The 14,667-nt window shown below is 44.1% G+C and overlaps 1 protein-coding gene across 2 annotated transcripts in view; it reads left to right on the forward strand.

Annotated features, from left to right (window-relative positions):
* The first annotated feature begins 6,612 nt into the window (after window positions 1–6,612).
* The window catches only part of PRR5L (proline rich 5 like), a 41,352-nt gene continuing 33,297 nt past the window's right edge, over window positions 6,613–14,667 (forward strand). The window contains exon 1 of one of the 2 annotated variants that reach the window (XM_058851276.1): window positions 6,613–6,749. The gene's annotated coding sequence lies outside the window, so the exon portion shown is untranslated. Of the gene's footprint in view, window positions 6,960–14,667 lie in introns of both variants that reach the window. The other variant, XM_058851267.1, reaches the window with a different exon arrangement.

Consider the following 14,667-nt stretch of genomic DNA (forward strand, 5'->3'; position numbering starts at 1 on the left):
TGGCCACAATAAAGTGCTGCTCATAAGCTATATGAACATGTTGCATATGGGATTCTCCAGATAAATGCATTTATTCTGGAAATCACAAGCTGAATTCCACAGGTGCACAGACCCTTCTGGCTTGCAAAGACTCATCCTATGCAGAAGGTCAGTACACAGTCTGCATGCAGTGCCTTTAGCATCTTGTATCCTTCCTCCTGCTTTATGGTGGGGTCTGGTACAAAGGCTCTATGTGATAACAATAGATAATTTGGGATCAGAAGCATCTGAAAACATGCAGGAATTCTATGAAGCTGTCCTTCACTTTACTATCCACATACCTCCCAAAACCCATATGTATTATAGGTATTTACATCTTGCTTGCTATACATCTTGTATATTGAAATGCAGTCAACATTTCAAATGCCTCTACTTGTCCACCAAGGATTCCCACCCTCCCTAGTTTAATCCTACACTGTAGCTTCACTGTATCCATCACTTCGATGCCAGAAGTCACTGACACTCTGTGAGACAAGAGTTTGGTCAAGAGGAAAGAGGCATGTAGTTACTGAGTTGTGACTCATTCTGCCAGGCCCTTTCTCTGTGCAGATAAACTCAGAATGGCCAAGGGTTTTCTTCTTCACCCACATAGCCTCCAGAAAAGCCCTATTCCTGGGCAGACAAAATAGGATCCTGTGCCAGTAAAGGCATCTTCCAGTGTGGCAGTAAAGGCATCTTTCCACTGCTACGGCTGGGAAAGATGACCTGGCAATTACGGTGGAAGGCAAGAGCAGATGAGTATATAAGCACCAAGTTGTAAACATCTATGTTCTGTCTATGGCATTCTGTTTATTCCCCCATTTATTAAGGAAGGCAGGGTCACCTCAGGGAGGTAAGGAAAAGTTGTCAGCAGTTGTGCCATATCAGCAACATAAGCCACAAAACAACAAGTAAGAATCTTGCTCCTAGAGGAAAAGGCCTGTCTGCCCATCATCTGTGGAATGGCTGAGGGTTCAAGTCTCTCCCACATTCTCTCTGAACATAAATATAGGCAGAGCTACTCTGATCTCTTTTGGTACAGCACATGATTTCCTCATGGCCCCTGACTAAATTGATTCTTGTGCCAGCCAGCTCAGGAGGTGAACATGTCCTTCTGCTATGTGCACAGAGACTTGTTTTCAGCTGGCTCTGAGAGCTGCATCAAAATGATGGTGCCAAATACATTTAGGAGTTTTAAGGAGGAAAGCCTGTTTTTCTCTCACTAAGAGAAATCTACCCCCAGTAGTGACTTTCACTGTGTTGGAGTGCTTCTGTCTTGCAGAACATAGCATGGTCTTCAAATGAGGTGTAGAAAGTGAGAAAAAGACAGACTGAAAACCAAGAAATGAATCACACCAAGTCCAGGATGAGTAAAGGAAGACACCTTAGGAACCACCTGTAATTAGAACAGTGTGATTTGGCATCCATTCACCAGTGTTCACCTATTTCACCTTAAGAATGATGTCAGCTTTCAAAGACAATATAACCCAAAGCTAGGTGACAGCAAACAGCTGATATATGAAATACCGAACCTCTCTGCAGCTGGTAATTGAGCTGTTAGCCAGCTTGCCAAAATTACCCAAATTAGCCACCATGGTGAGCTCTTTACTGGCACAACCCAAAGATCCTAAATGGCCATGGAGCTGGCTCACAGCAAGGCAGCACACATGGCAGAGAAGCTTGCAGCTCTACTTCCAGGCCTTGTCCTTACTCTGAGAGAACAACACAGTGAGGCTCTCCTGGACTCTAGGCTCTTCTAGACTCTAGGTTGCGGTGGGACTCACACAACACTGGATCCCACTGTCTTTTTTAGATGCTGCCACCAACAGCACAAAGCTCCCTGTCAAGCAGTGAAGGAGGCCAAGCTCCCTGCGAGCAGTGAAGGCAGTTTCATCTTTGTAACCCAGCTCATCTTCCTGGTTCAATTTGCTGTGCAGTCACAGAGATATTGATGGCACAAGGGAGGGGCAGAGCTAACAGCCAAAGCCAGTGTGAGATTACTTTTTTCAGTGGCAATCACAGCTGACTTTGGTGAAACTAAGATATAAGAAACTGCAGTAACATGAAGATAGGAGAGGAACTGTGGTGATAAGTAGAGGACAGGCCAAGAGAGGGAAGGAAAGTTATGCTTGCTTATGACCTTTGGAAATTTATATGGTTTCTAGCAGAGGTTAGTGTAAGGAATACTGGTTGCCACTGCCTTTGCCTGGCTCTGATTTGTGGTGTGACTGTAAAGCATCAAACACAAACATATTTCAGTTATTTTCTCCATTTAGATCTCTGCCCGTGGGCTATTTTGTTAGTCTTCTCCTCGAGGTTTGCCACTGGCGTGACAAACAGTGCTCTATAGAGGAGGAAGCTTTAGAAACACAGAAATTAAAGATGGAAAATTCCTCTGTAAAAGATCAACTAGCCCACTGTGCTTGGTAGGCCAAGGGATAAACACTGTGTTGTGCTTATTTAAAATACCGCAAGAAGTCTCCCACAGCAACTCCTTCACCAGGCAGTGGATCTTACAGCCAAGCCATTGTGACAATACTCATCCTAATCTTTTTTGCCTTGTTTCATCCTAGTTTCTCCCTCCTCACAACAGTAATGCTCTCACTTCTGTAAACCAAAGTAGTTGTCCCACACAACTGAGTCTATTTTTTTGCAGCGTTGTGTCCTGCACACCGAGCACAGCTGTATTTAGTTCTGCCAACTCACATGACAGGGTCTATAAATCAATCCTCATCACTTCTGCTTTTTTTAAAAAAATAATTTATTTATGTTTATTGATGTCTTTTTGATGAGAAGTTAATCAGGACTGAATGCAGTATTCCACAGAGTTTCCACTACACTACCAGTAACAGAGGCTTTTGTTACAGTTTCTGTTTATGAACTCTACTATCCCATTGTTTTCTTGTTTCTGTTTTTTTTTTCCCCTCCCATCATCTCAAATTATGGGCCTGTCTAACTTACTGTCTGGTCTCCTGCTATTTTAGGTCTCTCTCAACATTACAGCTTCTGAGCATTCGTCTTCTCGATATATAGCTGTGACTTGAATTATTTTTTGACAGATGTAGTAGTATAGCTGCATGTTTCCCTGTGGAATTACATTTTGTTTCCTGACTATCATTTGTACCAGAGCTTTGACTTGTAAAATTAATAGAATAGCATACCCTCAACCCCACAGCTTAGGGGTGTTTCTTTCCCTTCCCCTTTCATCCCCAAGCTTGAAATCATAAAAATGAACATTAAATGGCAACTAAAGAAAAAATATTCTTTTTATTCTCTTTGAAAGAGTTGTTTAAGCTTCATGGCATCACTGATACATGCTTACTACAGTCCTAAGAAAAAGATGAATTGCTTTGTTAAATAATTTCCAGTGTCACTGAGGATTACCAGACATGTCCTCCCTGTCTGAGATGTGATAGCAGGTTGCTGCTCCCAGCTTATCTCCATTTGTCTGCCCCATACTCCTTGCTAAAATCTGCAAGGCAACTTCAGATTATTGCCTAATCCTTTGTTGCCAAAATCATCCACTTTAGTTGAAGTCGATTTTTTTTTGTCTGGCTCCTCCTCCCCACCACACATTGGACAGATGCGGTAAATACCTGCAATCTTTGCAGATGGAAAGGGCAAGAGATGTTTGTGGATAGGATAAGAATAAAATGTAGGTTGGTGACTTCTTAGCCTGTTTTAGCTGCAACCATCAGCTATTTGAAAATCAGTGCCAGAACTGGTAATGCTCTTCAGAAATGATGACTGTCCTCACTGCTCTCCCCATGGACTACACCGTGGGTCTTTTCCCAGGACTCGTTTCTGGGAAGCACATGATGCTGAAAACCTGTTGGGTCACACAGCCAAAGCGAAGGCGACACATTGTGGGCTCATCCCATCATCAAGTGCATTATAAGCAAACCAATAAAAGGTCACATCTGTTAGTCACAGCTCTTGTGGTTAGGCTCTTATTGAACAGCGGGCTGTGTGAGAGCAGGACATGTGTGTGCTCAGTCTCGCTATAGAGCGTGCTACAGAGAGGATATGTGGTGTTAAGGGAGAGTGGCAAAAACAAAATTAAGGCTGTAGCTATTTTTCACATAGCTGATCATTATAGAAATGTCTGTGGCAACATTGTTGATATTGTCAGTTTGCCTGCTTTTCAGCTCTTTGAGACGATGCTGTAGGACAAGGCCATGGAAGAGCCCGTTCCTCCCACAGAAAGCACACAGCAGTGCATTTGCACCGCACTTTGGTGTCTTTGGGACAGAGAGCAGACACCTGTGAATTATCACTTGTCTGTGTAAGGCAAGGAGCTTTCTTCCAAAACCATATTCTTCTCTTTTTGCTCAAACCACGACTAAAAGGGGAAAAAGAACAATTCAAGGTAATTTTTCTCATTTGTCAACCTGAACACAAGCCTTTTCTCTTCAGATCCCTTTCACGGCTACCTTATTCCAATTGGGCAAGCTGTAGGGCAGGATTTACCTTATCTAACTTTGAAAGCTAGGTGTGTTTTGCATAGACTCAGATAGCTAAAGTTAGGTAAAATGAATCCCGCCTAAGTCTTTTATCTCTTTCTGCTGGGCTAATATTTCTGGTTGTCTTTCTTGTCTGCCCTTGCCATATATCAAAGTCTTCCCAGTACCTGTGCTCCTGCATAACATAATTAGGGGCCCTCACTCTCCGAGACAAAGACAATTTTCTTTCCACAAATCCTCACTTCTTCCTAATGAGGAAATGAAAGACGACCTCCCCTTTCCTTCTGGTGTGGTGACAGCAGTCTTTTCAGCTCTTTCCTTCCTCTTCTCCCACAAGTGAGAGTCCAGCCATACATCAGGATGGTCACGGTAAGTCTGTATTGTGGCAGTGATGTCCCTCAGCAGTACTCCTGAAGCTAGAACCACATGGGTATGGCAAGCAGCTTTTCCTTCATAAACCTTATGCAGGAATTTGTCCCCCACCTGAAATGTATTGTTAAATTTTGATTCATAACCATGTGAGTTAGAATTTGGGAAAAGACGCCAGCTTGTGGGATGGTGTTTTGTTTTTTTTTTTTTAGAAAACCTGGTAATTTCTTTTAAATGGAGCATGCCACCTGAACAAATATGTCAGGCCACCAGACTCTTCACCTGAAAATTCCTTAGGATTTTTGCTGGCCCATGGAGAACAGTTCAAGTACAGCACGTCACAGCCTTGCTTTGCAGTCGATCAACCCGCAGCGATGGTCACTTCCCAGCTATACCATGAGCCACAGATGGAGATCACCACTCAAACTCCACTTCAGCAGTGCTGGCTCTGAAAAATAAGTAACTGTTGGAAAAGCAGGTGCAGAATGAATGTCAATATGCACTTTTAATTATTAGATAAACCAATTTTATATTCTGGGTAGGTATCAACTCTCATCATACAACACATGAGTCTGGGACAGGAAATATGTGTTTGTATGTGTCCATACAGCTTGCACTAAAGTCCTGTCTGCAATCCCTAGGTAATGATTTCGTGTTCATAATAGCAAACCCTAACTAGTAGAAGCAATGGACAGCAGGTAAGATTCACAGTACCACAGTGAGTCTTTGTTTGAAAGATCTGGAGATAGCAGAAAAGAGACATGAGAATACCTCTCTTACAAACAAAAAATATGGCAGCTGTTCTTATCTAAGCTTACTATGGATATCGACACAACTTAAAAGTGTTAGAGGATCCCAGCATGAACTAAGAGATTAACATATTGGTTTTAGAGTAGCATCAGCTTTTTTTTCATTTTGAGACCAGCTACAACTTAGGTGTCAAGTTATGATTTGAATTCTCTTAACAAGGAGTGCATCAGGTTACCAACCTTCACCAGTATGGTGCATAATTCACAAAAGGTTCTTAAACAGTTCAAGAAAATCACACTATTTTACCAATTTGGTCTGTCTCCTTTAAGGATTTAAAAGTCTCAAGTGTTTTCAATTAATGAGTAGCTCTCCAGAAGCCAGCGTAACTATTTCACTTACATGTTCCATGCGATTGCTCCCTGATTGCAACTAATTGCGGCTTTTAATCTCTTTAAGGATCCCGAATTACAAGTGGGTTTTTTCAGCAGTTTCCTGTCTGATACCTGCTGTAAACTGTGACAGCAGAACAAACTGCCCGGCGTTGCGGCTGGCAGGGGAACCTTGAACCATGAGATCAAAATTAAGTAAACCCTAACTTTAAGCGGCACATCCCTTCCCCCGTGCTACACGACCCGTTGCTTTGGCTGGCTGCGCCCCGAGCCAGGAGCCGGCGGAGGTTCAGCATCTCCCGGCCGAGCCGGCCAGACCCGGGGCCGGGAGCTCCCCGCGGGACCCGGCGGGCCGCCCTTCCCCGCCAAGGGCCTCCCCCGCTCCTCCATCCTTCCCATTCCCTTTCTTTCGCTTAAGGTCAGAAGAATTTACACTTCCTGACTCGGGCGGGACGGGAGGGGTACCCCGAGGCGGAGCGGGGTGGGAGCCGGGGAGGGCAGGCGCGGCTGCCCCGCTCCGCCCGGCCCGGCCCGGCCCGGCCGGCTCTCGTCTCGGCGGGGAGGAGCCAGCCCGGGGCAGGCTGTAGCAGCAAGGGCTGGACGGCCGCCAGGAAGTGTAAAATCCTGGCCGGTGGGTGGCAAATTTCGCCAGATCGCGCCGAGGAGGCAGCGCGTCCGTCCGTCCATCCGTCCGTGTGTCCGTCCGTCCGTCCGTGTGTCCGTGCGTGCGGCGGGCGCGGGGAGCGGCAGCCCGGCCCGGGTGAGTGCGAGCCGCGACCTCGGGCGCCGGTCCCGCTCGGCCAGGGGGCCCGGGCCGGCCGCCGTGCCCGGGGCAGCGGGGCCGGGGCGATGCCGCTGGCGGCACGAAGGGGATGTTTGGCGGGGGGCGGCTGCGGAAGGGAGCGGGCTGGGCCGGCTCCCCGCGCTCCTCTGCCGTGCCTCTGGAGCGCAGCGCAGGCAGGAGACCTGGGTAAGTTCTCCATTTAAAAATATTAAAAATAGACCCTCCGGCTCCATAGCGCTGCCGAGTGAGTCATTTCCAAACCAAATGTCTCAGTCTAACCCTTCCCCCCAGGAGATGCAATAATTCTGAAACCGGGGCGGAGGGAAAGAGATTCTACTCCCGTCTTTCTCTAAATAAATTGAATCGGCACGTAGAGGAGACAAAAGCCGTGAGAGTAGCTGGTCACCTGTTTAACAAAGTGAAGCGTAGCTCCATCCCTTTCTCTCTTCCCTTGTACCTCTCCCATGCCTGTGCCGCCCATCTTTCCCCAACGTGCACTCGGAACCTCTCTGCCCTAGGAACATTTACAGCACTTTCCAATTTCGTGGGCATAATCCACTTTCCAGTTCCTTCCATTGCCAAACACATTCACGGCCACCGTCTTCTCCACGGGACATCAGCCACAGCCGCACGTCATTCCAGCAGTGACCCCAGTCAATGCAGCTCCTGGCTGGCTATGCTGAAAAGAACAGTCCAAGGCACAGCTATTTTTTTCCATCTTTTCCAGTCATATGATGGTTTGTTCATGTAAGTGAGCTGTCTTGACTAGAGGGATATTTTGTTTGTCAAAAACAAGTGCTGAACGTATTTATGGGCAGTGCTGCAGTTTTGTGGTGTGGAAGACCTCGGTTATGCAGAACTCATCGGTACCTGGATCAGCATGCAAGACCTGTTTACATCTCACATATAGTGCTCTCTGTGTGTACATATTTAATGTATATACCCATAGATCATATTTCATGGTGAGGCAGTGTGCACAAAACGCAGGAGCTGATACACAGGTTCCGTATTTCTTTTTCTAAAACAGATGCCGTAGTCCAACTGTGCAGTAGCCCCTGACAGCATAGCTCTAAATCAGAGGAGACAAGACACTGTCTTGTCTCTAATGAGCTGACTTTCCTGAAAACCCCCTAGCTGCAAGTAAAATCCTGTCCTCTTATCTCTGTGAAGAACTTCGTTGGCATTTTGACAACAAAAAATGACCTATAGTTGAAAATCTGTGCAGTAAACTGTCAGCTATTTTGTAGCCATGACAAAGGTGTTAGGTTTGAGAACATAATCAGTGGTAGCAACCCAAAACTTAATGGCCTGTCTGTGTAGGTAAATGGAGAATTGTGATGTAAAAGCACTTGCATTCTTTTTTTTTTTTTTTCTGCTTAAAATTCTCCTGATAAAGTTATTCATACTTTTTACAGCCAAGAGAGGCCATTGTGATTGATCAACCTGTCACATAGGGTGAAGAGTGCTAAGAAATTCCTGCAGAAGGCATGCGACTTTTCTTTTAGCTGCAACATAGAAGAGATTCATGAACTTAGGGATCCGACCAAAGTACTGAACTTAAAAAATGAAAAGGTTATTCTCTTGTGCTCCAAAACACAAGAAAAAGTAGACTTCAGATCGCAAGTAAATGCAGATTTCACAGTAATGTAGGACAAGGTATGCTCTTGATGCACAATTCATTTGCATTCAGAATGGCATTCTTGCTAAGATCCAGCATCTGAGGGAGCAAAGTTCCTGAGCAAAAAACATGTGCATTTTGATGAAGCTAGGAAAAAACTTTTCCAGAGGTGGGTTATTCTTGATTGTCTGAGGGGGTTGTCCTAAATCTCTGGCTGAAGTAGCTGTCTCGTCAGGTATGATGTGTTGCACTGGGTTCTGCATGGATGGCACTGGCAAGTTGGCAGTGACAAGGGTGGGCAGGGAAGTACAAGTGCGCTCAAGCCCTTGTTGGGAGTCTTTTTTGATATGTCAGCCTAATAGCAATATTTCCTTTTGGCAGTTTTACAGTGCAGTTAAGGGGACAGTTTCGCATTTGTCTTCCGCCTTCAAGATAAAAATTCTTTGTAATAATTTTATGCAGTGTGTTTATGGGTTGTCTGATATCACCTGAAACTCTGATAAGACTTTAAACGTTCACTTTCAAAGTTCAGCTGGAACACAGGTAGTGTTTACTGAGTCCTTACTCCCTTTTGGAAGAATTTCAATTCCTTAAATTTCCAGCAACCAAAGATAGAATAGGTGAGATATTTAACCTTTTCTTTGATGCAGCTTCCATTCTTACGGAAAGAGCGGAGGCATGGGACTTGGCATGTATCAGCAAGGATTTAAAAGTAGCAGACACATAAGTACTAGAACTTTATCCTTTTTATAACTCATATTCAGTGAGTGCAGTTTTCATGTGACCTTTTTAGGCGCCTGTAGTATTTGTGGATTTTTTTGCCCATAATGTGTGGCCTTTTGTACTCATTGTTTCTGCTGATGTGAGTTCAAGCATAAATATACACTGACCAAATATGTGCTGGGTTCCAGGGCCTATTCAGTAGGGCGTAACAACCTGTTTTTACTGCACAAGATGCATTTAAGTGCAGCTCAGATGGACTGAGGATTTTAGCAAAACCCCAGTTACACTACGGCTGGCTGAGGATGGGCTGTGATGTATAAGCAACTACTTAATTGCCATGTTTTGTAGCCCCAGGGTTAAAAATGTGGGGCATACTTAGGTTTCTAATAGCAACAGGAGTGTGAAATCAAAAATCAAACAAAAAGGAATAAGAATGAAGTGCAAAGAACACAAAGATAATAGATTGTCATTCTAGTTGCAGTAGAGATAGTTCTTAAGTAATTTTGGTTGCTGACTTATTGTTTGATTTTGATAAAGTATATCTTGCATGCCTTCTGATTAACATTCCTAGAAAATTGAACATGTTATTACATTTGGACTGATAATTACCTTTTTGCTTTTGAAATTACATTTTTCCCTCACTCCGTGCTTTTGCCTGGCATACAATCATAGAAATATAAAATGTTTTGGATTAGAAGGGACCTTAAAGATCATCTAGTTCCAAGCCTCAGGCATGGGCAAGGACACCTTCCACTAGACCAAGTTGCTCGGAGCCCTATGCAGCTTGGCCTTGAACAATTCCAGCTTCTCTAGGTAACCTGTTCAGCGTTTCATCACCCTCACAGTACAAAGTTTCTTCCTAATGTCTAATCTAAAGCTATTTTCTTCAAAGCCATTCCCCCTTCACCTATCACTGCATGTCCTTGAACACAGTTCCTCTCCAGCTCTCATTTAAGGACCCATTTAAGTACTGGATGGTGCTCTAAGGTCTCCCTGGAGCCATCTCTTCCCAAGGCTGAACACCCCCAACTATCTCGCCCTGTTCATGTAGGAATGGTGCTCCACTCCTCTGATCACCTTCATGGCCCTCCTCTGGGCTCTGTCCAACAGGTCCACGTCCTTATTGTGCTGGGGGCTCCAGAGCTGGATGCAGCACTCCAGGTGGGGTCTCAGGAGAACAGAGTAGAGGGGGAGAATCACTCCCTTTAACCTGCTGGCCACACAGCTTTGGGTGCAGCCCAGGATATGGTTGTCTTTCTGGGCTGAAGCTGCACATTGCTGGGTCATGTCACACTTCTCATTCACCAGCACCCCCAAGTCCATCTCCTCAGAGCTGCTGTCAATCCATTCCAGCCTGTATTTGTACCTGGGATTATTTTGACCCAGGTGCAGAACTGTGCACTTCACCTTGTTCAACTTTATGTTCAGGCCATCAAACCTGTCAATGTCCCACTGGCTGGCATCACTTCCCTCCAGTGCTTCGACTGCACCACACAGCTTGGAGTCATCAGTGAACTTGCTGAGGATGTGCTCAGTGCCACTGTCCTTGTCACTCACAAAGGTGTTCAACAGTGCCTATCCCAGAACTGCTTTCCACTTGGATAAGGAGCCATTCACTGCTACTCCTTGAGCGAGAGCACCTTTAAGAAAGCATTCTGTGCCTTGTCTGTTCTTCTCTTGTGAATTCCCTTAGGAATTTGTTTGTGAATTTCACCACGTTTGACCAAGGAAGGGATGGTATAAAAGATCAAATGGTCTAAATGGTCAAAGTTTCTCTGAGATTTGTGAAAATATTTTTAGAGCCCATGCTGAAGGAATGGCTCTTTGTGGGTGTTACCACTTCCCACATGGGTGAAATTCAGAAGGAAGAGTAATGCTAAGGTAGTTCCTGGGTTTGAAAACCTAGTTGTTAATTCAGTCCAAAAAGCCCTTTCTGCAGAAGGCGTTTGATAGCTTACTCATACTTGTGTCATTCAAGTGATACATTCCTGGGCTGTTTGTCTCCAGTAGGGGTGCATTTACTAGGGCATCTGTTGAATGCAGGAATACTGCCAGTGGAAGGAAATAACTGTGTGTGTTTCATCTTCCTTGTTTTCATGTGTGTCTCCATTTAGCTGAATTTCTTGAAAATCACCTGCTAATCCAGTGAGTTTAAGACTGGTAGGTCTTGGATCAGTATGAGCTGCTGAATGGAGGGCCTGAGATCCTTGGAGCACTGCTTTGCTATTAAACCAGCTGTGGTTTTTGGAGTTTTAATAGCTTGAGTAAAGCCCTGCTATAGAATTGGAGACAAAGCAGTGGTGATTTTACATCTGCTATGTGTTGGTGGGTGAAACTCAAAAGATGGATGCAGATAAGTTTAGTGCTTAAGAGAATCAGTGCTAGCTGCTGTGAATTAGGATAGCACCGAAGTGATCCATTTTGAAAGGATGGTTGCTCCAGCTGTTACAGGTGCAACTTTATGGAAAGCCTAAATTACCCTAAAGCTTTTGAGTTGATCAGAAAATGGTGATAGATCTTATCTTTCCCTTCTTATCCATTCCTCCTCTCTATTGGATTGATTTCCTATTGTAGCAAAGAAGTAAGTGTGTTTTTTCATTCTCAAACCACTCCATCAGTTTTATTTTTCTGAGCCTGTGTGACATTTTTGCTTCTTGCCTCCATAGCTAGGTTTTGGTGTGGTAATTGCTTATTAGGAGGATAAAATTTATTTCAACCAGATTAAATCATCTGTTAGTGCATCTTATTCAAATTTGTCTCTACCTTAATTCTGGTCAGCTAAGTGATTCTAATGATCTGTGCTCCTCTTATTCTCACCCAAGCATGTCAGAGTGTTTTGCAAACATATTGTGCCTTTTAATAGCCATAACAATTTTCTCCCATTTTTTGAATGATGTGAGTCTTAGGAATTAAAAATTTTGTTTGAAATAACACAGAATATCTATGGTAGAAAACAAGATAACTTTGTTGTCTTAGATGCTGCTCCTACATAAGAAGATATTTTTTGTGTGTTCTTTACTGTGGACCTCTTTAGTTCACATTGAACTGGCTTGCTCTGTGTTATTATTGATTTCTTACATTTTTTTAATGAGTAGCTGTATTAGCATGTATAGAGATGTGAAGTAGCAGTCTTTGAACTGGCTGTAAACTCCCAGGAGGCTGCAGGGGTCTCTCAGCTACAGAGAGGGTTCTCAGACCATGGTGGGATACACACCAAGAGTTTTTCCCCTCCTCATATATTTCCTCTCACTCTTAAGCAGAGTTTCAGGTTTGATTTAACCTCAGAAACTCAGAGCACATCTGAGTGGATACCACTGAATTTCTTTATAAATGGTCCTGCTATCAAAGCCAAGTTAGATCTGTTTATGATGTATGGGGAATAAAGGCATGGTGTGGGGCAAATTGGAAGAAGGAATATGCAAAAGATGGGGAAGGAAAAGAGAGATGCTGTTGTCTCTATTGTGGAGATGGGTGTGTACTAGGAAGATAAAGAAGGTGAGATCTCCTTTTGCGTAGCTAGTGTTTTGTGGCAGTAAAATTGTAGATTATATGATTGCATACCAGAGTGTGAACTTCATATCAAGAGGGCTGTTTCCCCCTATTCTACTGATGTCACTTTGATAACATATTTAAGCTCAATAGTTAAAATCTATCAATTTTAATTACAGATATGTGAGGCCAGTAGAATATCTCAGGACTATTTATGAGACATCAAGTTGCTGCCTTTGTGGTGGTGAAGCAAAAAAAAAAGGAAAAAAAGACATGTTTTGGTATTTAATCATCTTAGGAAGGGAGAGGTGAGGTAGATCAGATTCATCCTTTGCTCTCCAACATTGTCAAATAATTTGAAATGTTCATTGAAGCAGCTTAGAGGGATATTTTTGTTTGATGAATAGGATGCTGGCTTGCAAGGTTGAAGACCAGGCTAAGTCACTTCACTGGCTTAGCAACTTTTATTTCCTCAGCCAGAAAATTGAGCTAATTATTTTTATTAGTATGCCTCCCAGAGCTCTTGATGAAAGGAGTGATTTGCAGGACTGAGTGGCCCATCTGCCTGGGGCTGAGCCTCCCTGGGATCCCTCAGGGCTTTCCCATGGTGCAGGGAGGGGCGGGCAGGCTGCAGATGTGGGGCAGGCAGGCAGTGCACAGGCTGGGGGCAGCCAGGGGCTGTCAGGAGGTGTCTCATGGGGTTGCAGGTAATGTGCTTTGGCTGGCTGAAGTCCTGCATTTCCCAGCTGGCATGAACCTGCACAAAGAGCTTGAAGAATCACCTTGTGTTCCCCCGTGGGACAGCATCTAGGGCACAGCACTTCATTTGGCTGTGCCCAGTGGAAGTGGAGCATTGTCCTGGATCCTGCCCTTGTGCTGAGGAGTAGGGGCATGGCCCCTGAGCCTGCCTATGGCCTGTGATCCCTCATCATAGCCTCACTACAGTTTCCCCTTGCAGAATTTCTGAGATGATTTTTGGGATTTCAGAAACAAGTGCCATTAATTTAGGGGTGGAAGAAGCTGTCTTCTAAAGTTTGCGACTTGAATTAATCCTGTTGACAAGACTGAAAGACCTGAAGGCTGGTAGTGCACTCTCCACTTACCTTCCTGAGCTGGGAATGTCCCCTAGCATGAGCTGTGCTCCTGGTGATGAGCACACCTGGAGATACGCTTCTTTATGTGAGGAACTGCTCATGAGACTAAGTGTCAACACTTTTCCATGCTGCTTCAAGACTTGATTCAAACCATATTAAGATCAGTATTTAGTTAGATGCCTGTTGTTCTTTATGGGCTGTGGATTAAGCTCTCAACTTTTCATGGGTCAGATAGCCAAAGGTGTGAAGGCATGAAAGGATGAGGGTGTAGGAAAGACTGTGCCTTGAAATTGGACCCTAGACTGCTCCAACATTTTTGACACTGTTGCTTTTGATAGCTTCTGAGGTATATCTAAGGCACAGCTTCTGATCATTGTTGACCAGAAATAACCTCTGTTAGTTATTGAGTGAATCTCAATTTGATCATCTCTCCTGAAAAGTAGGAGAGATGATGATCAAACCTTGTTTAATTTTAAGAAACTGAGCAATTGGGAGCTGTAGGAGGAACTGAATGTGCTGTTAATTTAGCAGTGGCAAATACTGTCTGTGTTAGAATATAAATGGAGTTCATGCATGTGCCATGTGTAATTATGATGACCCACAAGACTCCAAGTTACAGGTTGTGGGCTGCTTCTCCACTTCTCAGTGTGGCTGCACAGCAGGCAAATGAGGGATTTTTGTCAGAAATAGTGTCTTCAGGTCTTGTCAGTTGAACTCATATCAAGGGTTTTGCCAGTCACATACTTTGTTAAAGATTTATTGGGCTGGAAGAAGAATCAGCTAACAAGAATCTTGTTAGCTCTCTGCATACTTTTTGTGTCTGAGGCAAGATGGGACTGCTCATTAAGCATTGTAGGCTTAGCCGAGTGGGGCATTTTTCTAAAGAACACACTTCTTCTACACTCAAAATGATTACAAAATATTCAGGTGCATGTTGCAATGTCCAGTTTGTGTATTTTATGATCATAGG

The sequence above is a fragment of the Poecile atricapillus genome, chromosome 1 (genome assembly GCF_030490865.1).
Source record: "Poecile atricapillus isolate bPoeAtr1 chromosome 1, bPoeAtr1.hap1, whole genome shotgun sequence".
Lineage (NCBI taxonomy): Eukaryota > Metazoa > Chordata > Aves > Passeriformes > Paridae > Poecile > Poecile atricapillus.